General features: G+C 41.2%; 1 pseudogene; it reads right to left on the reverse strand.

Annotated features, from left to right (window-relative positions):
- Positions 1-269: 269 nt before the first annotated feature.
- Positions 270-21,399, reverse strand: LOC116636453 (annotated as a pseudogene).
- Between the last annotated feature and the right edge of the window lie 2,483 nt (positions 21,400-23,882).

A 23,882-nucleotide genomic window follows, 5' to 3' on the forward strand; every position in this document is an offset into this window, starting at 1 on the left:
GTGGAATAGGAGATGGCATGGCTGCTAGCCTCAGCTCTCCTCTTCCTGTGGCACTGGGCCCCCAGGGTAGCCAATCTGAAGGGGCCAGTCTGAATGCACCCCAGAGGCTCTGGGCTGAGTACTGGGCCCACACCCTGAGGCCAAGGTGGGCAGATCCCACCAGAGCCCACAGATTAGCAGGTATTGGTCCAAGTGAAGGGACAGGCAGGAGCCAGGGATGCTGGATCCCAGCTCCCAGCAGGGCAGGTGGCTGGGAGTTCTGGCCTTCCTCATTTGACCAACATGATGCAGGCTTGAGCCTCTTCTTACATTAGGTTCCCCAGATTCTTCTCAGAATCCTCTGAGGAGCCCAGGAAATCTTTCACGTCCTTTATCCTACCATCTCCTGTTGGGTCCAGCGTGGTGTAGTCACTGGTGGCCAAGTCCATGGACATGTGCAAGAGGATGGCCTCTGGTGGCTCTAGGGTGTCTGTTCCCTTGCTGCAGACAAGACCAGGGCTCCCATGGCAGATTCATGGGGCCACCATGATGCCCAGAGTCCCATTGGCCTGGCTCAGCTTGGGTGACCCTGGGAACCTGCAGCTGGCATGGGCGGTATCATGCAGCCTGCTAGTGTCCAGATAGGTGAGCAGCTCTGCGATGTTCTGGGCACTTAAGGAGAAGCGTTCAAATTTCGACTGGGAACATCAGGTAAAAGCCCCGACTCGGCCATGTGAAGACACAGAGGGAAATGACGCTGACGTTCTCCTTCCAGATGCAGGAATAGTGGTTCTGGGATCGCAGGCCAGGCACAGAGAAGATGTGGATGTCACTCAGGTTGGTGAGGCAGGCCTGGCAGGTCTTGGTATAGCCCTTATAGGCCACAGTGGCAAACGTAACCAGTGCTATTTTGTGCGGGCAACAGCCCTTGTGGTCATCAGCTTGACCTTGATCTCGGCGCTCACCTTGGGCATTGTGAACACCTTGAACTGCTCCTCAGAGGCAGTGTGCAAGGCATGGTCGCCCTGCAAGTCAGGCAGCTGCACCAGGTCCCGCGAGGCCACTCATAGAGGGCAGGCAGCACGTGGCCGCGCACGTACTGCACCACGAAGCCAAGGCGGGCGCGCAGTGTGTCAGTTGCATCTCCTTGCCTGCTCCTCCCACCGTTCCCGCCTTGTTCTCGCTGTTCGCACAGCCATTACGTAGGCAAACATGGAGCCCGAGTTCGTGCCACACGGAGGTCTGAGGCGGGCTGCATATCCAAGGAACGTGTCAGGAAGCGGAGGCAGCACATAGTGCTGGATAGGGAGTGTTCAGCCAGCAGGGCTCGATGCGGGGCTGCACGGGCATCATCATCTCCTCGTCCTCGGGGCAGGCCTGCTCCACGCGGGGGCCTCCCGCAACTTGCTGTGAGCATTAGCTGCCGCTTCTTGCCTGAGACGCGGCTCTTCCGGATGAACAGTTGCGTGGGAAAGACTGGCACAGTGAGCAACTTCGCCTGGGAGCACAGCCCCAGGGATTGTTGGGTCTGAAGGGTGCACTTGGCCAGCACAGGGCTCTTGCACTGGTAGTTGAAGAGGCCATAGCCATGACTGATGCAAAAGGCTGCAAGGCTCCTAAGGCTTCTCTCGAAATGGAGCATGATGGATGTGACAGCAGCTGGCGGCAGGCACTGAACCAGCACATGGGGCTGGAAGCCAGAGGGTGAGAGCTCAGCCACTCCTGGCCCTTCCATGTGAAGCCCTCGCAGTCCTGGAGGAGGTCGTGCTGACCACCTGCTCTGATGCCACGTTGCTTAGCTCCAGCATCAGCACCTGGCCCGCAGTGCCAACCACCACCATCTGAGCTGCGTCCTTGCAGAGTGCCACCTTCTCCACAGACAGGACTGGATCGTGGCTGTTGATGTCCAAGCAGCCCGTCCTGCAGAAGGGTGACCAGTCGTCTCCTAGCCTGTTGGCGTGTTTGCCAGGCCAATGGGCTGGCCTACTGACATGCTTGCAGTCGGCCTGGAAGAGGACAGCTCTGCTAAGCTTGCAGAGTGGCCACAGTGCCATGGCTGGGGACCTCCCAGAACTGCACTGTGCGGTCCTCATTGTAGGTCAGCAGCGACCTCACCACCATGGCTCCTGGGCCAGATTCTGGCCCCTGGTGATGGACCAGCTGGAGGCACTGCAGGCCCCCTGGGGGTGCTGCAACTCGCCAGAGCTTACAACATGGGCCCACAGCTTGGCGGGGACCTTGGCGAAATGGGCCAAGCAGGTAACTGCCAATGGGTATCTCTGTCTTAATGCTGAATATATACAGGAGAATAATTTTTCTAGATTTTAACTCTATCATTTCTCCATACGTTATTTAGCTGCCACAAGCAAACATGCTGGGCATCCAGTGAGTATTTGGGCATAAGTCTTTATCTGAAACAGAAGCTAGGTACAAAGATAAGTCAGAGGAATCGAAGTATTCAAGATGGATTCTACCTGAGCTATCTGTACTGTGAGACATGGCTTAGTTTATACCAACAATAGTGTTATATCTACCAATTTCTAAGTCATTTTCTTATTAAAATAGTTGAGCAGGTGTACCTAAAAATGCCTTCAATCACTTCCGTGTTAATTTGAGAGGAGAGTTTTGCAAACCAGTGAAATTTAATTTTAGAATCCCATTCAGTTAAGCCTGGGAAAGAAAGGAAGGCAAATTGGAGTTTTTGGTTTTGCTTTGACACCTTATAATACAATTAGGGTTTTTATGACCAAAGGAAAGTGATAACTACAGAAGAAAACTATGACAGTTCTAACATTCAGTAGATTAAAAGGTTTTATGTACATTATCAAACTCACCTCAGTAGTTCTGGAAAGAAGGGAGAGAGAAATGTTGCTATTTGTGTTTTATACCAATGTCAGTAGTATTAAATTATCAAAGAATGTATTTTAAATGCGAGTATGTATACTGTGTATATATACATACAGTACACACACAGAATGAGAATAGCTTTAACTTTCCCAGTTTTTAAACTTTCTTTTCATCATCAGTGGTTTCCTTTAAGAAAGTTTTTCAGGTAAGCATCCTAGCATGTTCTGTTTTCCATCTCGTTTATCATTAAGTTGTCATGTTTTATTCTTTGTTTCAACTGGGTGATGTTAAGGGATTGATGGTCCAGTACGTAAACAAACTGACGAGAGGAGCTAGAGAAGACACCAGGAGGCTCATGATGAAATCTTTCTTTTTTTTTTTTTTTTAAAGATTTTCTTTATTTATTTGAGAGAGAGTGAGCAAGTGAGAGAGAGAGCATGAGCAGAGGGAGAGGGAGAAGCAGACTCCCTGCTAAGCACAGAGACTGATGTGGGGCTCTATCCCAGGACCCTGAGATCATGACCTGAGCCGAAGGCAGATGCTTAACCAACTGAGCCACCCAGGTGCCCCAGAAACCTTTCTTAATGACATTTCCCTATGAACACAGCCTGCCTACAAGCTGTTACTGAATCAAGAGCATATCACCAAATAGAAGTTTGGAATTGACCCCCCTACACACACACACACACACACATCACAGGTGCAAAAATCCTGCATAGAGTTGACATCTGTCTTCCACTTTGGTTCCTAGACTTTGTCACTAACCTCACCAATGAGCAAATATAAGTACATCTGCTTTCTAAGAAAGCTCCTATTGAATTACAAATACTACACTATAATTTCCAAGTTAGTGCAATAATCCATAAACATTAGCATTGCTCCCAAACTATGCTGAGTATGCAAAATAAATCATGAGTCACAAAATATTTGCTACAAAGCCAAGCCCATCCTTCACACGAACAATTTTCAGAAATGCAGACAGACTTATGAGCAACACTTGCTTAAAATTTTTAGAACTTTTCCTGCCCTTTGAGACCATTCTTCAACATCAGGTTCAGCTCCTATAGTGAACTGAACATAAAGCTTAAAGATGAACAAATGTAAATTAAGATAAATTATTCTATTTTCAGTTAATAGTTTGGTAGAGCTTACTGAAGGAAATGTCACGTTACTTAATTTTCCGAGCTCCAGTTTTTGCTTTCTCGTATATCCAAATGCATACATACACAGACACAGACATGTACACCCACTTCTTGACTTCTCTTGACTTCTCTAATAATGGGTTGACATTCTGGATTCACTGATTTTCAGTGGCATAACCAAAACTTTCTCAATCAATCAGGAATTTTAAGAGTATATCTTCTAGGATCTCCATTCATTCCTACCAGATTTCCTTCTACATAGGCATAGGTTCCCTTTGATAGTCAGGATCAACGTTAACATATTTGATATCAGGTAGATGTCAACATGTTTTAGTTTTATTTTTTAACAGCAAAACAGCCCAGATTTTCTTTGTAATTTATTTTTGGTATCAGTATCATTCCATTTTCTCCATGCTGCCCTTTTGAAGCACATTTAAATCTTCCTTAAAATATAGTGAGCACTCTTCTAGAGAATGCCTAACTTTATTTTAGTTCCTTTGATTTGCAATGCATAGCTGTAGCAATACATTTCCACATATTATTTGTTTTCATCACTGAAGCTCTTTGTTGCAAAGAGTTCTTAGAAGTTTGCTTTTTGGGATAACTTCCTAGACTGTCAGGTTTCTACTCAGAACTCTTTGCCTTCTTTTTTTTTTTTTAAGATTTTATTTATTTATTTGAGAGAGAGAGAGAGCATGAGAGGGGGGAGGGTCAGAGGGAGAAGCAGACTCCCCGCTGAGCAGGGAGCCTGATGCGGGACTCGATCCCAGGACTCCAGGATCAGGACCTGAGCTGAAGGCAGTTGCTCAACCAACTGAGCCACCCAGGTGCCCAGAACTCTTTGCCTTCTGACTGGTGTAATTTACATACAATTTAAATTGTCTTCATTTGATTATATTAGGGGATGGCATGAGATGATTCTAGGTTTTCAAACTTCTGTGTACTTAATGCATTAAGAAAAAAGTGCAATTTCGAAGTAGAAGCTCAAGACCAAATAGGGGGCAGGGCGGGGTAAGAATCATGTGTGGTGTTAGCAGGGGTAGTTGAGGCACGGGGATAGGCACTGTTGCCACGGGACATTTCATGTCTAAAAGCAAGCTCACTGATAATTTTGCAGAGACTATTGCATGGACGCTGCTCTAAATGCTTCTTGTTCTTTCCCAACTGAATTCATATCAAGTCTAGTAGAAGAGTAGATGTTGCTTTTTCTTGGGGAGCCGATCCATCATTGCCCTGAGAATGCCAGAACACGTGCCAAGGAATGGTGGAGGTTAGATTCTACTTCTGGAGGAATGACATAACTTGGTAGCTTCCTTCCAAGTGATCCATTCATTAACATGTCTTATAAATCTCTCATCAGCCGGGGTAGTTTAAAAAACAAACAGACAAGAAAACAACTGTGGGAGTAAATGTGTTGTCCTCATTGACAAGTGCTTTGACCACTAAACCACTTCTAAATTCTCAAGATTTATGTGTGTGTGTGTGTGTGTGTGTGTGTGTGTGTTACTGGTACTTAATGCTGTGCTGCCTGCTAATTTACTTTCATCTACAGTCTTGGAAATGATTTCTTTCCTTCCAAGATCCAAGTCATTACTGTGAATAATTAAAAAAGCAGGGCTCTACCCTCTTGGTAACATCTTTCCACCTTGCAGTCATCCCACTGATTGGCACTGCTGTGGCCATGCCTGACCCTTCACCCAGTTTGAGGGCTTGTTTGCCTGCCTAGTGCAGCCCCGTACTTCTCGCACTCACTTTTCTTGTTGAAATGTTTCCTGACAATGTAAGTGTACTATTAAATGTGCATGCCGTTCCTCACCATGTTCCTCCTTTGTGCCAATCATGTATCTTGATTTAGTCTTTTGTGTCTATTTTTTTCCTAACTTACACAGACTTTTTTTCTCCAGCAAAACTGAATCCATACAGCAACAGCTAGTGTCCTGCCCCAAATGTGCTCTCCCCTGTCTCTCAAGGTGCAAGTTCAGTGCTAGACTTTTCCTTTTCCATCCTGCTTAGAGATTCTGTGACACGCACTGTCTCCATTATTTCTAGAAGATGCCCAATAAATATGTGCAGAGTTGAAATATGTCTTTCTTTCATTAAAATATAAGCTCCCTGGGGACAGGGACTGTGCCTTAGTGCCCCTTGCGATGTACATATGGCATTAGGCATTTTTAAGACATATTTTTTGATTCACAGATTTTTTGATAAATTTGAGAAACTATTTTGCTCAAGTTTTTTGTTTTTTTTTTTAAGAAAGGTCGGATTTTCGATTTGTCCAATTCTTGCAAGTCTTCTATTTTAGATAGTAGTTCCTCAAAGGGACTCAGCTATTTCCCTGCTATGTCACTGTCCAATGTTTGCTTCCTATAGGCTTTTCTGTGTGTATCTTCTAGGGGGGGAAAAAAAGCTCTTGTCCAGTCTGCTGCTCTGTAGAAATAACTGAAAGGGCAATAATGTGGCATTTGTTAGATGTTAAAAAATGGAAGGAAGGGGAGGCTTTTAATTGTATGGGAAATTTAATTAGATTTAGACTAATTAAATTCATTTTTTATATTAACATGTTCACAAATATTATTGCATCTCGTTAGATTTCATTCTTCTAGCCTTACTGAACAATATTCAGTAGTAGTTTCAGATTACAATAAGTTCATTATGAAGATAAGGTGGAATTAGTGTAGGAAGCTCAGCTGGTTGAAGGGGTCTGTACTTTAATTACTGCAGAGGGTGTGCATATTAATTACAACACAAGTGATATTTACTGTACCTCAGGAACATATGACAGGGTAGAGATACTGACAGCACCAGCTAATAAACTCAGTATGATAATGAGGAGAAAAGACCATAAAAATAGAAGGAAATAAAATTATTCATAAAGTATATTGATCCCAAAGTAAAGACATTAAGCTCTGATGAAGGGCAACAAAAGGGAAGCTCCTCACTTTATCAAACAAATAACCAAAGTAGAGAAATGTTAGCGGGGAGACAGATTGTGATTATACTGGTCACATGATCACACTCCAGAGAGTACACGGGAGCCATAACATGGGAGATTTTTAATAAATCAGCAGAAAGCCATACTGTCACCTGCAGGAACCGAGGTCGCAGTGGCTAAGGACAGCTCCGTAGAGAAGTTGAATGTGCTGTGGTGTAAACTGGGAGGAACCACATGCATACAAAATTTGGCCCAAGAGCCACTGTCCCCTCTGAAAAAACCGAGGGCACACCTAAGAATCCTGTGAGAATTACTCTCAATAGCAACCTGGGGGCCCTCACCCACTTTTCCCTGTCCTTAGAAATCACCAGCTCTGATTTTGAGATGGTAAATAAGGGAACAGTTGGGGGTTGGTTGGAAAATTTTTCCCAGTAAATCCTCAATTATGTCATGATCCTGTCTGAATCTGCACAGCCCGAAGGAAAGTTCAAATTTTGGCCTACAGCGATTAAATCTGAGATTTGTTTTGTTTTGTTTTTACATGGGCCTTCCAAAGAAACGGTCATTTTTTAAAAACAATTATTTAATCGACTACCAACGTTTACAAACAAGTTCATTTTAGAAAAAAAAAATTGGCTAAAGTGCTAATTCTTAATTTACATTAAATAATTACTATAGTCAGGTTTCTGCTAAGTATGTGTCATTTTCGAGTTTATTAGCCAAAATCTGCCATAAATTGTGCTCGTAGTTGAGTTATTATGGGTAGAAAGTACATCAGTTACCTATTTATTTTAACACATGGAATAATGATGTTGACCAAACTCTTACAATTGCTCTAAGTTAATTTTGTGAGGAAAACATTCTGTTGTGGGTGTATATATGAATAGTGATTTTAATATATATTGGAAATATGTGATATATATTTGTACATATGAACTTGAATCTCTATGTAACAGAACATGCAGTCTGGTTAAAACACCTCAAAAGATAATAGTAAACTTAGAGAAAACGGAAAGAAGGGCATACATTGGGCAGTGCATAATCTGGGCCTGCATTTTGGTGACACAGAGGTGTCTGGAAACAAGAAACAAAAGCAGAGATTGTTCATTTTGGTTGAAATGTATAAATTCATCAGTTGAAAGGATTAGACTTCAAATTACTGAATGAAATTATGGGAAATCTCTCTTTGCAACTTGGTCAAGACAAGTAAGATGAATAACCAACTCACTTAGTTCTGAATTCGTTTAATTTATGCATCCTGGAGCGGAAGTGAAGCTAGCCCTGGACACCATCATGAAATGGGGGTGTCATGCCTGGTTTCCTGTACCTCCATCTCCCTTTTCCAGCGCCTTACTCTATCCCAATATCCAATGTTTTCATGCTTGCCTTTCTTTCCTTTGGTGGAGGGGTTGAGAAGTGATTTCACTCATATTAAGGTGAAATATTTCCAGGAATATTTTTATTTTAAGATAAAAATGTTTCATGTAAGCTTACGTTATAGCGACTATTAAACAAAGTATTTCTGTATGAGCAGAGGATCTACCTGAATTGACTCAAATGTATCAAATAGTTATAAACAAGACCCACGTGAAAGGCCGGGCATAATCAGAATGTGGGGAAGAGAGGTGGTAATTCAAGTTTTATAATTGGTATTGCTGTGAACTGTATTATTTTCACTAATATATGTTTGATATTTACAGTGTTAAGACGTAAGGGTATAGGATTGTATGGTATCAGGAACATGGTAGGTAGGTGTTTGATAAGTATTTAATGAAAGAATGAATAAACAAATGATTCATTTACTGAATGAATGAATGATTGAATGGGTCCACCTCAGGGGGTGTTTCATCAGTCCTTGAAAATTACTGGTGGTGTTTCTGTTGTATCTGGTGAACTGAGCACTGTCTGTAACCCTGGCATTTGGCTCTATGTGCTAGCAGTCCGTAAGCACCCCCTGAAATGTGAGTGCTGGCCAGAGTGGATTACTACTGTCAAGCGGCTAGGCCCTCGCTCTGTGTTTGGATGTAAAGACTACAGGTGATAATGGGAGATTGATGCACTTGTGTTGAAATCTGGAGCATGAACTCATCTCTAGTTTACCCCTTGGGAGATTCAAACAGTTTTATGGTAAATATGAATAGCTTTAGCAGACTTTCAGTTATCAATATGCTGATGTTTTGCTTTTTTTTTTCCCCCAAAATATCCTGATACTTGGAAACAGAAGAATAGTTTAGGTGCATACCAATTATATGTATAGATGGGAAATTCCAAGCCTGTGATTCCTACTGACTTGGATTTAGGCTGAGCTATTTATTAGTATTAAAGAATCAGAACACGATAGAGGCACAATAGAGGGAAAATTTATTTAAAATTTAGCAGAGTATAATTCTGATTTTCTATTAGTGTTTCATGGGTTTCAGATATGGGTTTACTTCTCTTTGTCAAAGCTTTACATTTTTCCTGTTAGTATTTTTTGTTTCTGGTCCCTCTCATAAGGTTCCTGCTGTCCTCATGGCATCTCATGTGCCCTTAGTTCCTTCCCTTCCCTCATGTGTGCTGCTTCAATGATCTATAGTTCATTGTTCATCATTATTTTTCATCCTCCTCCCATCTAATTTGGTTCTGATATTTGTTTCTGCAAACATTACTTTCTCTTTTCTATGTCTCTACTTTAATGGCTAATTTTTTTTGAATTTGACATTCTGGAACAGCTCTTCTCTTTTCCAGCAGAGGAAGAGTTGAGTTTGTTGAGAAACAATTTTGGGGACATCTATCAATGTTGACTTAAGAAAGAAGGGTAGTCCTTAGCTTCCTTTATTTATTTCTTCTTTGAGTAATGAAGAGGCAAAGAATGTTGGATGTAGTTATTAAATAGACATGAATTCTAGACATGTTGTAGAAAGCAGAGGATTTAGATATTAGAATATCAGTGAGACAAAATAGGTTGTATCACCTAACGATTGGGGTAACTAGCCTACAACATCAATTAAGGAAATCGTTCTTTTTTACTTTTCGAATATGTATATGGGCAATCCTGCTGCACTTTATCGGTTGAAATTAAAAATTTAAGGTTAAACAAAATAGATGATCTCTAAAAATATATTATACTTGACCCAATATGCTTTGTAATCTCTGCAGTCACAGGGAGCCACAAAATTCTTGTGTTTCAACTACACAGAAAATCTTGTTAATTGTTGGGCGCCTGGGTGGCTCAGTCATTAAGCGTCTGCCTTCGGCTCAGGTCATGATCCCAGGGTCCTGGGATCGAGTCCCACATCGGGCTCCCTGTTCGGCGGGAAGCCTGCTTCTCCCTCTCCCACTCCCCCTGCTTGTGTTCCTGCTCTCGCTCTCTCTCTCTCTGTCAAATAAATAAATAAAATCTTTAAAAAAAAAAAAAGAAAATCTTGTTAATTGTTGTTGCAATGAAGCAAAACTTACAGAATGTCCCCAAAGCATTTGAACTTAGTGCAGGGTTTAATATCTTTAAGCACCTCAAGCTCCAAGTAATTTCATAAATTAAAGTTTTAGAAGGTTAAGTTTCTACTGTAAACAAATTTATGTTCGTGTACGTTGATAATTAGAAGTATTTTGTGAAAATCTGAGGAAGTAAGATTGAATAGATAATTAAAAATTGCAATATTTAATCAGTAAAAAAGATGGATATGATTGTTCTTGCCATTCTATTTCTTGGACCTTGTAAATCTTCATAAATCCCTTTCCTTTCCTTTTTCTTTTTTTTTTTTTTTAAGATAGTGTTGTATATTCATTACCACAAAGTGAAAGTCATAGTCAAGGTTTTCTGTAAGTCTTAGATTGTATAGCTCCAAAGAGTGTATTAAAATAGTAATTCATTGAGAAACCTCAAAACTGTGTCAAAGAATAGTATTAATAGGAATAAAAGAACAGAAAAAACAACCTGTGATGGGAAATCACAAATCTCTTAGAAATTGTCAAATTGATCAGCATCACTAGGAACTATTGAGAAGAGCAGAGGTTCTGTGCTTGTTATTTGATTTAACAACAACAAATATCAAAACAAAAATGTTTGATTTCTTTTGAGAAAGATCATTTTTTCCATTACCTTTTCTGAAACAGTCCCCACCCTCTGTTCCCTCATTCCTGTTACAATTAGTCATTACCTACTGTTGCTTATGATTTGTTGGCAGTCTCTAACTGCAATCTGTTGCTTTGTGACAGATCAATTCTTTTAGCCTACAGACTCGTTCTTGAATTCAGCCAAAATGAAAAAAAAAAACCCATATATGTATGTATGTATATGTATATATGTAAAAGTCTAAGTCACATTGCTCTGGCTAATGTGGCAGATCATTCTTTTAAAAGGGTGCTCTTAAAGGGAGACCATTAATGAACCCTGCGTGTATATAAAGGGAGTGAATGACATTAAGTGACCCCCCTGTGGGTGTCAGGTTCAGGGTCCATATGTATCGACTGTGGAATCTGAAGTATGTTCATTTACTATCGTCATTTTTAAAGGAGACAATTTCAGAGCAATATTTTAGTTAGAGAAGTTGCTTCTGCGCCTACTGAAGAGAATTTGTAGAAATCCTGTTGTTTATACCCACACACATATAGATGTATACACACACCACTGAGTTTAAATAATCCCAGTAAGATTCATATTGCTCAAGTTTTTCAGCAAAAGAAATTATAGTTTTCTTGCAATCAATTTAACAGTCAGAGCTTTGGTGTAGCAAAATATATGCTTCGTAGCCCTTCAAAATTTACGCAGTTTGTACATATAGATACATGCTGTATATATTTTGAAGTGATACGTATGTTGAAATTTTTCCTCACTTAAAACCATGCTGCATAATTGATTGGAAGAGTTACTCTCATCACAGTCTATTTTTGCAGCAAAGCAGAGGCTATTTGAGATGCTTGTATTTTTTTTTTTTTTTCTTAAATGCTTTACTTTATTGCAAGGAAAGGAAAAACTAGTCATTATATAACAAGATATTATTCATCATTGGTTTGTTTTGAACAATGCTGAATTGAGTAACATTACTGCATAACAAGATAAATATATTAAAAAACATTTTCTCCATTTAACTTTCGGTGTCACTGTTGTCTGACTCAGTGAGACCCTCTTTGGTGAAACGCACACACACGCACACACACACACACACACATTCACATGCTCATTGACATTTTAAAAATATGTAATCCCTTGAGTTTGCTACTTTACAGACCCAAGGAACAGCTTGCTTCTCAACATTTCTATATAATAAGGTCGCCTCAATCACAAGGCCACAGCTGCCAAATTAAGAAAATTGGTGGGCTATTGAGGAAAATACTACTGAACCAAAAGGCAGATGTTTCACTGTATGTTATACATTGGTGAACACCCTCAGTCTGTCAGCATGCATTTTCTAAAGGCATAAACTAGCCACTGTCTTGGTTCCTGTTTTCATTTTGAGTTTGTCATGGGCCCCCTTATTTGGCTCCTGGAAAACTACCAACTTTTCTTACTCTAAAAAGAAGACAAGGTACTCATTCATGAGAAATCACTCTAACCACTTGAGAAATACCTTAAAAATTTTTTCAAGCTCGATTTGGAAGGAGGCTATAGGCATTATGGTCATTATGCAACTTTACAAATGAATCCATGACAGCTAACGCAGAATTTAAACGGTATATCAATATACACAAGCCATGGGGGCTACTACATAGCACAGGCAAGATTAGGTTGCAACACGCTTGCATTTTTAGTCTGATTATTCTTTTCACCAACTCCCTTTATGAAGAAAGGGAGGAGTCCTTAAACATACAAATTTGGAAATTAAGGACTGAAGATGTTACTCCAAGTAACCAAGGGATATCGAAAGCAGCAGCTTTTCTATACTTTGTTTTGCATCATTTGGTTGCATTTAACTGCGTTTGTAATCATTTAGGATAATCTTTTTCGAAAATTATGAGAATTTCCATTACAATTAATTTTTCTACAGTTTTATAATTTCTACAGACTTAAGACTAGAAAAAATTACTTAAGTGAATACACTAATTCATTGTAACATTATGTTAGATTAAAGTTTACTTTTAACATGATATCATTGTACTCAGATTCTGAAGACTATCAAATTATTTGGATTATACTAGATTTGAATAAATAGCAGAAAACACACAGAAACGAATTCAAACATATTCCTTTGTTCTGGTAAATTACTACATATGCCTCTAGCTGCCTAGTATCTAAGGTTCTGTAAAAGGAGATTTTTTTTTTTTGCCCTCCCAGTGTGTTTTATCCACCATTTAAAAACACATTTGAAATATATTGCAATTGCGTGAGAAGTGACATAAATACATTTGGTGATTAATATTTATTTGATCAACTGTGAGTGCAACAATATGACTTCTAATTTGAAACCACACAAGCTTCCTTTTCAGCAATCCTGCCTTTCAAAGCCTTTCATTTGCTATATCACAGGCTGATCTTGGAAAGAGAATCTGTTCGATGTACTTTTCCCTACTCCTTTTCCAACTTGAAACAGGAGAGTGGGCATTTAGCCGCATTTCCAGGTGTGCCACATTGGACCTCGTCAAATGTGCAAAGGACGGGGGAAACTCTTCGACTCTTGGCCTGTGGGTGATTCCTGAGAGCTTGGCCTGCTGAAACACGTTCCAGGGTCTATGTATTTGAAGGTGTGCACATAGGTTATCTGCAACGTATAAACGTGCTCACACACATTTTGTAAAGTGGCAGAGTGGATGTCTGGAGAACATCTCCCAGTGCTAAGCAGAGATCCTGTTCTATCTATCTCGTATTATTATTCCTATTGTTTTATTTCCATCCCCAGTGCTCGTGGTGTCTTTTGTGGCACTTCAGCTGTGATGAGATGGGCGGGTGAGCAGCTTCCTCTAGAATTGGAGCCAGCTGGTTTGGAAGACTGGCAAACCCTCAACTCTCCCTCCATCCACCACGTTAGAGATTGACTTTATTATCTGCCGTAGCTCCATGCCATGCCCAGTTTCCAGGGGCCCGGGATGTAAGCACGTAGCACAGGCCGATTAGCCGTTGTACGTATTTTGATTTAGTCATAACCTCAGGAATTGCCTTTTAACAACAACTACAAAAAAAAGTGAGGGTCATCCACTTCTAATGCTGGAAACCCTGTGATAATCTGTTCCATGCATTCAAATGAAAATATGACTTCTTGGCAGAGAATAGCATTATAATGTAAAATCCCATATGCTGTTATACAGTATGTTGCAATCTGTTTTACGGCTGCCTCTATTCTAACGAGTGAATACTGCCAATAAAGCAATTGAAGATAACACTAATTGCTTATTTCTGTGATCCATAATTTTTATGGCTGCCTTATAGCTCTTTAGTCAAATAGATGCTTTTTGGCCTTTAAGATCTAGAACTCGTGTTCTGTAGCAGTTGAAACTGGAAATGTACATGCTGGCCTGAGAGGCTTTTCTGTACTTGATGAGTAGGAGGCAGCAGAAAAATAATGGAAAGATGCGGAAGAAAACGAAGTCTTAAGTCGGCTCTAACCGGTAACCCCGAGATTTTATCGATATTCAGGTAACTTTAAAGAGACACATAAATACATGGCTGTGGATGACACTAAATGACGTCGTCAGGTGTTGTTAGGCCTCGTGCCTTCTGGGGCCTGGTGGACACAAAGGGGACCGTGGAAGACGCCGTGGTTATGTGAACACAGCTGGCTGGAGATAAGGCTCTGCGTTCGATCCCGGGTTTCCCACGTGTTGGCAATATGACTGTGTGATCTCGAGACAGTGATTCAACTTTTCTGAGTTTAGGCTGAAACGCTGCGATGACTAAGAGGATGGGAACACACTGCTGACTGGAAAGTACTCTCCTCACATTAGGGATTGTGCTGGATCCCTTTTGGGGCCATCGTGACATGCTTGTTCGTGAATATGCGTATAGAAATCGCAAACTATGCAGCATTTGTCCAAGAATGTATCCAGCTCTTGGCTATTATTCAGAGTGAAGTCTGGGGACCGGGAGCCCTGGCCTCACCTGGGAGTTTGGTTAGAAATGCACTATCACTGGCCCACCCCAGGCTGCTGATGAGACTCTTCCCTTTATTAGAATCCTGAGGTGATTAGTATGCACACTGAAGACTGAGAAACCCCGATATAGTTGAACTTACCTCATGGATGAGTAAGTTGAGATTCAGCAAGGTGAAGTGATTCATAAGAGGTCACGTAGTACGTTCAGAGCTAAGCCAGGATGAGAGAGCCCAAGGCTTCGGACTCTTGTTTAATCCATGCTGCCTCCCCCTTAAAATAGGGAATGTTTAATTTTATTGTGTGACAGATTTCAGATTAACCACATAGGCTCAAAAGTGGGCAACGTATTTGCAGCTTAAAATAATGTAAGTCAGAAAAGCCATCTGTTTCTGCTTTACTTGGTCAGATAGTGAAAATAAAAATCAAAGCAAACAATAGGCTGTATTACTGAGCTTAAATTATATATGAAAAGTGTCTAGAATACTCAAAGATTTCTACTCATGAAGTTCTGTAGACATGTTCTCAAATTCTCAAATTGAAGCATTTAAGAATATGCTCTGAAATTCAGACAAAGTACATGTGCAAAGGTCACAGGGTCCTAGTATTCCATTTTTCTCTTTGTATCCAACTTTCTAGCTAGTATAATCTCTGGCAGTGTTTTTTTACATATATTACGAGCTGAGCACTGCAAACCAATATAACTTACTTATTATCCCATTTAATCTTCACTACTAATCTGTGGGGTACTACTATTATCCTCATTTTATAAATGAAATGATGAACCTCAGGAAAAGAACTTGTCCAAGGACACACAGCCAGCAAGATGAAACTGATCGAAGAATGAGGAGTCTAAGTAGATCTTCCAAATTAATGCTGTGACTAGTGAGTCAGACTTTTTTTGAGTCCTAATTCCTTAAATTCTGATTTCATTAAATCTTTTCTCTATATGTGAATTTCTACCATAATTTCGTGCAGTGAGGCTGGGACAGAGTTGACCTTTTCTGCCTTTTGCACCGAGCACATGGATGGGTGAAACAGCCAGCGCCCCCGTGTCTCAGGGGTCTGGGGCTGGAGTTGTCTGAGCCAGGGAAGGAAGGAGTCTTAAATGCCCCTGCTCTTCTCTCCGTGGTCAAAAACTGCCTCCCCCAAAATGCTGAGTCTAGGTTCTTGGTTCAACAGCTCTTATTCGCTAGTACTGAGACTGACAACAAATGAAGGTTGTAATAAAAATGCCAACGTACTTGCGAATATTCTTAATGAAATCAGCAGCGCAGGCTTTCACAGAGAAATGAATACTGAAGCAAGAAAGAGACAGAGCTGCCCCAAATGGTTCTAGATACGGTGGGAGCCTTGTGACCGAAGGTACAAAGCTTAAGAGAAACCACGTGTGGGAGAAAAGGAAGGAGCAAGAAGGGGAAAGGACTGATACTAGTAATTGCAGAGATAGTCTAAGTAAAGTAGTGATTAAGAAGCAAATGGCAAAGTGATTGATCTGGAAAAAGAAAGAAACACACACACACAAGCAAACTTAGGATGTTCACACTCATTTTATAGGACACATTCGGCTCCATGCTAATATAGTCCATGTGTAGAATCTCTAAAAGCTGTACCTTGCCAAATGTTAACTGTTGGTATATGCCGGAACCTCATTATGAAAGGATGTGATCAGAAAAACGACTATTGCAACCAGCTGTAACCTATAGCATTCAAATAACTATCTTGGTATAAGAGACAAACACTGACTACTTAATTCCAACACTTTATGACACTACAGAGAAAAAAAAGACACTTGTCTTTCCCTTTATATGCAATTGTTATTTTCCTTTACATTAGATGATGAGATTCTACATTATCTGAGAGTTCTCCAGTTTGGCTACCTGATTTTTTATTTTTTAAATACTGGAGAAAGGGTCAATTTAAGTATCTCTAGCCTACCAACATGGTATCACAGTATTTATGATACCCTGTGATACTAATGAGATTTTTTTTCAAAGAAAAAGAGTAGATCATCTCTTGGATATATATATTAAAAAAAAAAGTAACCTATCACAAAACTCTGATTTCTTAGATGAAACTTCATGCAATATGCAACCTATCAAGATTATAGAAACAAAACGATCCCCTATTATTTCTTCTTTAAATCCTGGTTAATTTTTGAAACTTTCTGCTTTACCTTAGAAATGGGACTAGCATTGCCTTCTTGGGCTCTGATCAGCTTGATTTTTCAGCTACACCAAGGGGCTTTTATTTCACCTCTTTGTGAAATTGGCTGGTTTCCTAAAGTTATTCTTCTATTATAATTTAACACAGTAAGAAGAGAGTAGGAAAAAAAGAGAGATCTAATATGGTATTATTTTATGACTACATAAAACTCCATTGTCAGAATGGAAAATACAGGAAAGGCTCTACACACAGATGGCTAAAAAGTTAAAGCCGAGTAAATGATCAGAGAGAGAGAGAGAGAGAAAGAGAATCGTATCACAGTGTATGTTCCTCGGTATTATTTTGTATGCATGTCTTTGAATTTGAAATTCAAATAAGACTTTTTATATATATATATACATAATTGAAAACAATTTTTTGATAAACAAGCAGACCAGATATCCAAACAAGAAGACGCTGCTCTGCCCTTTTCCCATTTAATCACGGAAGTCCTTGTCTTACCTTATATTATAGGAATGGAATTGTAGGGATTAATATGAACAAACTTAACCCTTTTTAACTTACCGTCACGTAATGTTTTCGGCTTACATGCCACGAGAAATGTGGGCAGGGCGGGGTGGGTGGGGGATTGGAGGGGTGCAGAGGGGAGGAGGATGAGGGGAGAGGAATAATAGAAACCTTTTTAATATATTGATGCGAAATGAAAAGTAATTCAGAAATGCAATTTAGTGATGACCTCTCCTTTGGGTGGTTATGAAAAACAGCCTTGTTTTCTTTTATAAAGAAATGCTGGCATGCTTGACTTTAGTGAATCAAGAGAATTGTTTGCCAAATAACAGTGATGGTGTGTGTCCTTGTCAGAACACCTGCTGTATTCTCCCAGCAAACACTGGGGCCATGGCGTCTCTCCTCTCATGACACCTCATCAATCCGCTCCTATCAATGTCCCAGCCATGGAGGTGACTTCGAGTGTTCAGAAGCCTTAGAAAATGTCAACGTTTTGGGAGAAAAGGTCAGTCACAGCTTCCCCCCCACCTCCCCTGCCAAGCCACCGTGGGCCTGGCGTTCATTATCCTAATTAAATCCAGCAGCTGAACATCTTCTTATCTGTAGGGGAGGAGAGCAGGGGCATGATGCAATAGGATTGATTTGCATATCCAAAGTTAATTAGTGTGGAGGAGCAGGTGTACAGTAATAATAATTATCACACATGACAATCACCTGTGACCACTTCCCCGCGCCCCTTCCGGGATTCAGCACAGTGATTGCTGGCTGGTTTTTTTCTTGCTTGATACCCATCCTGAGCTGTTTATGTCCTTGTGCCTCTCTTCACAAACCTGCTGTGAGTAGCTCGTCTGTTCCTTAACAGGCGCTGTATTTTTCTCTAAAGGTATATTTTCCCCTGTTTCATTTGGAGGGAGAGACGACTGTAAGGCAGCTATTTTCAATTTTGTTTGCTGAAGTTGTCACATCCTGGTGGAGCCTGGGTATTTATTTTTAGATTACATGTAAGTGGATAAGGGGGAAAAAAAAAAGTGCTCAGGATCATAATTTGAAAATCCCATTTTGCATCATTTGAACATTTTATCTTGAGCATATGCTGGCGAATCAGTCTGATCCAAAATAAACTTATTAGACAGCAGACACATGAAACCAAGTGACAGTTTGATGTTTGCCACGAGACTGCCCATGCCGGTGTGAAGAGGGGCGGCGAGGCTCCATCCGCAGCCCTCAGCACCCCCAGGCCGGCAGGCTGTGGATGCTCGCTGGACACTGACCTGAAGAAACGGAGGAAGATTTGGGCGGGTTGTTTAGGGTCTGGCAGCACCTAGGGTAATCAAACAAACAAACATTAGCATGATATACCAGTAGGAAGACTTGAAATTGTAGCCTTGGAGGAAATTCAGTGCAGCTCACAGGATGGCTCTCAGGATGCCTTCATCACAGAAAGCTTAGATAGATTACACTCTTCGGATTTCGCTTGCACATAAATGTATAGGTTATGCGTGTTTAAAGTGTTTTCTCTGTCAAACGAGGGTAATTTTTTCAAATTAAGCCAAAAAGCATGCCCTGGAAATGGGATGTGCTTTTATAGAAATGAATTATTGCTGTGTGCTATACAAGAATTTAACACTCACAATGGTAGGCTAATAAGTAGGTAAGAACAGAATATTAAATACAAAGAAATTTTTCTGGGTGAAGGGGAGGCATTAATGTTAAATTAGCTATGAAACTGACTGTTTTTAATTTTTTTTTTTTTTTTCATTTTGACTTTTGTCTGTTTCACTTTTATTTGTCAGGGTACACTTTCGCCAATCAAGTCGAGTATAACAGGTGGGCCTCCCTTTCACACAGCTTTAATGATAAGTGACAGAGATGGCAAAAGGCACTCAACCGCCTGCAGAATGCATTAAAAATTCAAAACTTTACTTATCAGTCTTTTATTAAAACTTTCTGTAATTGTGCAAAATTATTTCCCCACTGGGTTAGCTTTCAATATGGAGTACAATTATATTTCTGACACGAAAATAATTGCAGTTAGAAAAAAAAAACTACAAGAAAAAAGAAGTATTTTTTAAAGCGAAATCCATCCATTTTTACATCCATGAAGAGGCATTACAGTGAAAAATTAAGCGATTACTAAAGTAAAGCTCCAGTTTTGAACATTTGACTTTCAGTACTAGACAAGTCTAGTTTGTAGAAATGTAAAGGAATTATGACTGAGGGTTAAAGACTTTCTAGTCCTTGTCTGTTTACCAAGGAAATACTTTGGTGTATTGTATCTTTAATCTGTCAGTGTTAGTGTAGCTAAAATGGTGGATCTAAATTCTTTCCAACAGGATAAATATTAGCAATAGTAGCTGTGTTTCATGGAATTAGCTGTGTTTTTTTTCTATATGACTGATGTCTTCTTAGCTTATGATTTTTTTAATTAAGATTTATTTGAGAGAGAGAGAGAAAGCAAGCACAAGGTGGGGGGGAGGGGCAGAGGGAGCAGCAGACTCCTTCATGAGCAGAAAGCCTAATGTGGGGCTCAATCCCAGGACCCCGAGATCACGACCTGAGCCAAAGGCAGACGCTTAACCAACTGAGCCAGCCAGGCGCCCCTTAGCTTATGACTTTTAATGCAAGTGTTGATCGCTCTGGACAGGGGGCTCTGCTTCCACAGAGCAACATTTAAATAATTCCCAGCTTCTACTTTGGTCATCTCCATCTCTTAATCTAAAATATTATCAGTCAAGTTTCTAGAAAAACAATTGCCATGTGTACATTCCCCTAAGATGTAGAGATCAACACGTTTTTGCTTGGGCATCTTTTATGTATAATTCACTATAGTTGGAACTCTGGGAAATATGGAGGCATGAGTTTCTATTTCAACTAGGGCTTTGGGAATCAGCTCAGATTTCCATGAAAGCTGATGCTTACTACCCTTTCTTCCTTTCCACCCTAATGAGACATTCTTGTTGAAGACCAGGAATACTCATTGTGTATTTATTAAGTATTCACATGATGTCAGGCAATGCCACTGAAATCTAAAGTTTTACAAGTCTTCCTCACAGCTTTGCTCCTGATGTAAACATATATATATACTCATTTTTAATTTCTTTTTTTTGAACTTAATATACAGCATAAGTTATATAAATTGGGAAACTAAAACTATTTATTTATTATTTATTTATTTATTTATTTATTTTCCTATTAGCGAGTCTTTGTATTGTTGTGTGTGTGGTTTTTTTTTTTTTTTTTTTATTGAAGGTCCCTTCCTAGTCCTGCTTCCACCAGTGGCAGCAGCCAGGGGAAAAGGGGAAGGGAACCAGGCAGCCCAAGGAAGGAGTCATCTCTACAACTTTCCATTTATACACAGAACAAAACAGACAAGCACAGAGCCACTACTGTGGGAAGAAGTTGGCAGCATGGGAAAGGGGAGGTGCAGGTGGGGTGTTAGGGTGTCATTAAAAAATACAGCACCCCCAGAACTGAGGTGCCTGGGGGCAACTGGCCTACTTCAACCCAAGAGGAATCAGAAGATCAGAAGCAGTTTGGGAAGGCCAGAACTGCAGGGACAGAGACAAGAGAAAGGGCCAGGGTGTGAGGGACAGTTTGGCAACTGGGGTGAAGGGATTGCCCTCCCCCTGCTGGGATCCCCCTAGCCCCTCTGGTCTGGCAGGAAGGGGAAAGTCTGCAATCCCCAAGGTCAGGTCTGGGGCTGCTAGATGCTCTAGGCAGGGGGCTGGAGGGGTCTCACAAAGGCTTGCCCTCCAGGTAGGTGATGGCACGCCTGCCCCCCCTTCAGCTACTCTGCTTAGGATACAGTGATCCTTACCTCGTCATAGTAGTTTGGTTATAATTCATGATTGATCCCTGTCAGCTTCTTCTTGATGGTGTCCTTAGAGCTGGCATAGATCGCTGTGCTCTTAAGGGGTTCAGACTCAGAAGATACAAACACCAGGTCCTCCTGCCTGTCTCGTCGGTCTTATAGATTGCATCAGAGGGGGCAGAGTGGCAGTCCTTATTTGGACTGTCTGGACAGGTGGCCTAGGTGTTGTCTTCTACAGTCTGGCCCAGATCACCCACCAGCATCTCCTTTCCCTGCTCCAGGATAATGTTCTTGTCCTCGCTCAGGCAGAAGAACACCGCCTTCTTGTGCTTCTTCACCTCCTCTGGTGTTGACGACTTCCACACCTTCATGTCATCCAGCACTTTGATGATGCTGTCAGAGACAGCCACACCAGAGGCCGTGTTTCCGGACATGAAAGGAGAGAACAAGGAGAGACGGAAAAGACAAGAGACACTGCAGCTGCTGCCGGGATCCGACTGATGAAACCAAAACTTGAAATTCAAAATTTAAATTGTCCTTAACATAGAATATGTTTATACCTTTATCTCCTACGTAGCTGTTTTCATAATCCATTTGGGCACTTGCATCCTGTGGTGGTGGTCCTACTGTGCACGGGAGGTTTGGAAACTTTAATTATAGTCTCGGTTATACTACCGGTTAGTGTGTCCTCAAGTGAGTAATGTAGTCTTTATCTGAGATGCTTTGTCTTATCTCTTCCTCCCTAATTTCTCTTTCTCCTAAATAATAAGCATTTATTGAAAGATCACTGTGGGCCAGGAACTTTTCTAAGCAATGTGTTAATCCACTGGATGTTTATAACAACCTCATGAAGGAGGTCCTATGATCACCCCCTCAGAGGGAATGTATTACTTAAGAAAGCTGGGAGAAGGTAGTCAAACTGGGTTCATAGGCACTGAGGATAGAGCGGAGAGGAGTCTGTGGCCACTGGGGACCGTCTTTGGACCACCGAGATGATGCATGCGAGTTATGACCGCCAGGTGCCGGCTCCCAACTTCCTGACCTTTAGCCCCAGAGGTCTCCAAAGCAAAACTTGCTCTTGAAAGTTTTGATTTGACATTTGATGGAGGAATGAATGTAATACTACTGAGGCTCTGTTCATAGAAGGGAGTTCTTGAGAGCAGAACAATTAGACGTGGAGGTTTTCTACTCTGAGTTTAGATCTGGAGGCCCTACGTAAAGCTCAGGTCCTGCAATTGTCTTGCCCAGTCAGATTTCTAAGTGTCAGCCCCACCTATTGCAAATTTTAGAGAATAATACGTCAACTTTGTAAAGAAAAAGAAACAGCAAGTTTACACAGACTTTAAATCACACTGAACACTTTGCAGTAAGTCTCACCAGGTAACAATACTGCTTTGCCACATGTCGTCTCCTTGACCTGCCAAGGTATAGAAAGCTTTGTAGAAATAATAACTAACAAAGACGGGCTGGGCAAGTGGGTGGTTGGAACATTAGCTCTTCAGAGCTCTTTCTGGCCTTGGTGTTGAGTCATTTGAGGCAGACCCTGGGTCAGATTCTTGATTCTTGTGTGCCTGTTTGTCCCTTGGAATGAGGGGAAGAAAGGCAGTACTTGGCACCAAGACAAGGTTCACTAAGTGCTTTAAGTGCCTGAATTGAAAGGCTGTAACATCAAACAGAAGTGGATAACATTCTGTTTTTACGGATGGCATGAATAAGAAGCATAGGTGATCTGACTGAAAACAGCTCTGCGTAAGAGTTTTTTTTTTTTTTTCAGAAATGGGGGATGATTGGCAGAGGCCGAGAAGGCAGGGATGTCATACACCTTGGCCCTGGCCACTGTCACTTGGCATCTAAGGGACAGCATTAGAGCTGGCCTCAGACCCTCACGGGCACGGAGGCGTAAGAGAAGGAGGGCAAGCAGAGGGATAGCTCCTTCTCCACTTTGGGAACCCTACGACATGCTGCGGAAAGAACAGACACCTCGGGGACCGTTAATACGAATTTAGAGAATGCGTCACTTTGGGAGAGATGATAAAATGCAAACACCAGGGCAAGAAAGGGTCTTTGTTTACTTTCCCTTTTCCTGGTATATGACTAAACAGGTTAAACACCTGTGTGAAGAGGGTGCTTCAGGGACACCCTCCTACTCGAACTGTTCATGGGCGTCTTGGAGATTGCACTCCTCTCCTTGTGCGGTGATCAGTCGCCTCTTCATCACTGGCGAGGCCAGCAGCGAGGAGCAGGGCCTTCACCTGCAGGTGTTGCCATGGCAGAGGACACTTGGAAGAGATTCAAGCAACATTAAAAGGCAAAAGTGAAAATGAGAGTAGAGAGAAAATAGAAGCTTGATTTAAGGAGACATTTGAGTGGATCAAATTGCCTCCCTCATGATGGCCAAACTCCAGATCAACCCTACTTTTTTCCTCCTGACTTCTGAGCCTCTCTGAGTCCTGGTAATCTGGCACATAAGCTGACTTTGTTTAAAACTTAAAAAAAA

This window comes from Phoca vitulina, unplaced genomic scaffold (assembly GCF_004348235.1).
Source record: "Phoca vitulina isolate PV1807 unplaced genomic scaffold, GSC_HSeal_1.0 scaffold12, whole genome shotgun sequence".
In the NCBI taxonomy this organism is placed as follows: Eukaryota; Metazoa; Chordata; class Mammalia; order Carnivora; family Phocidae; genus Phoca; species Phoca vitulina.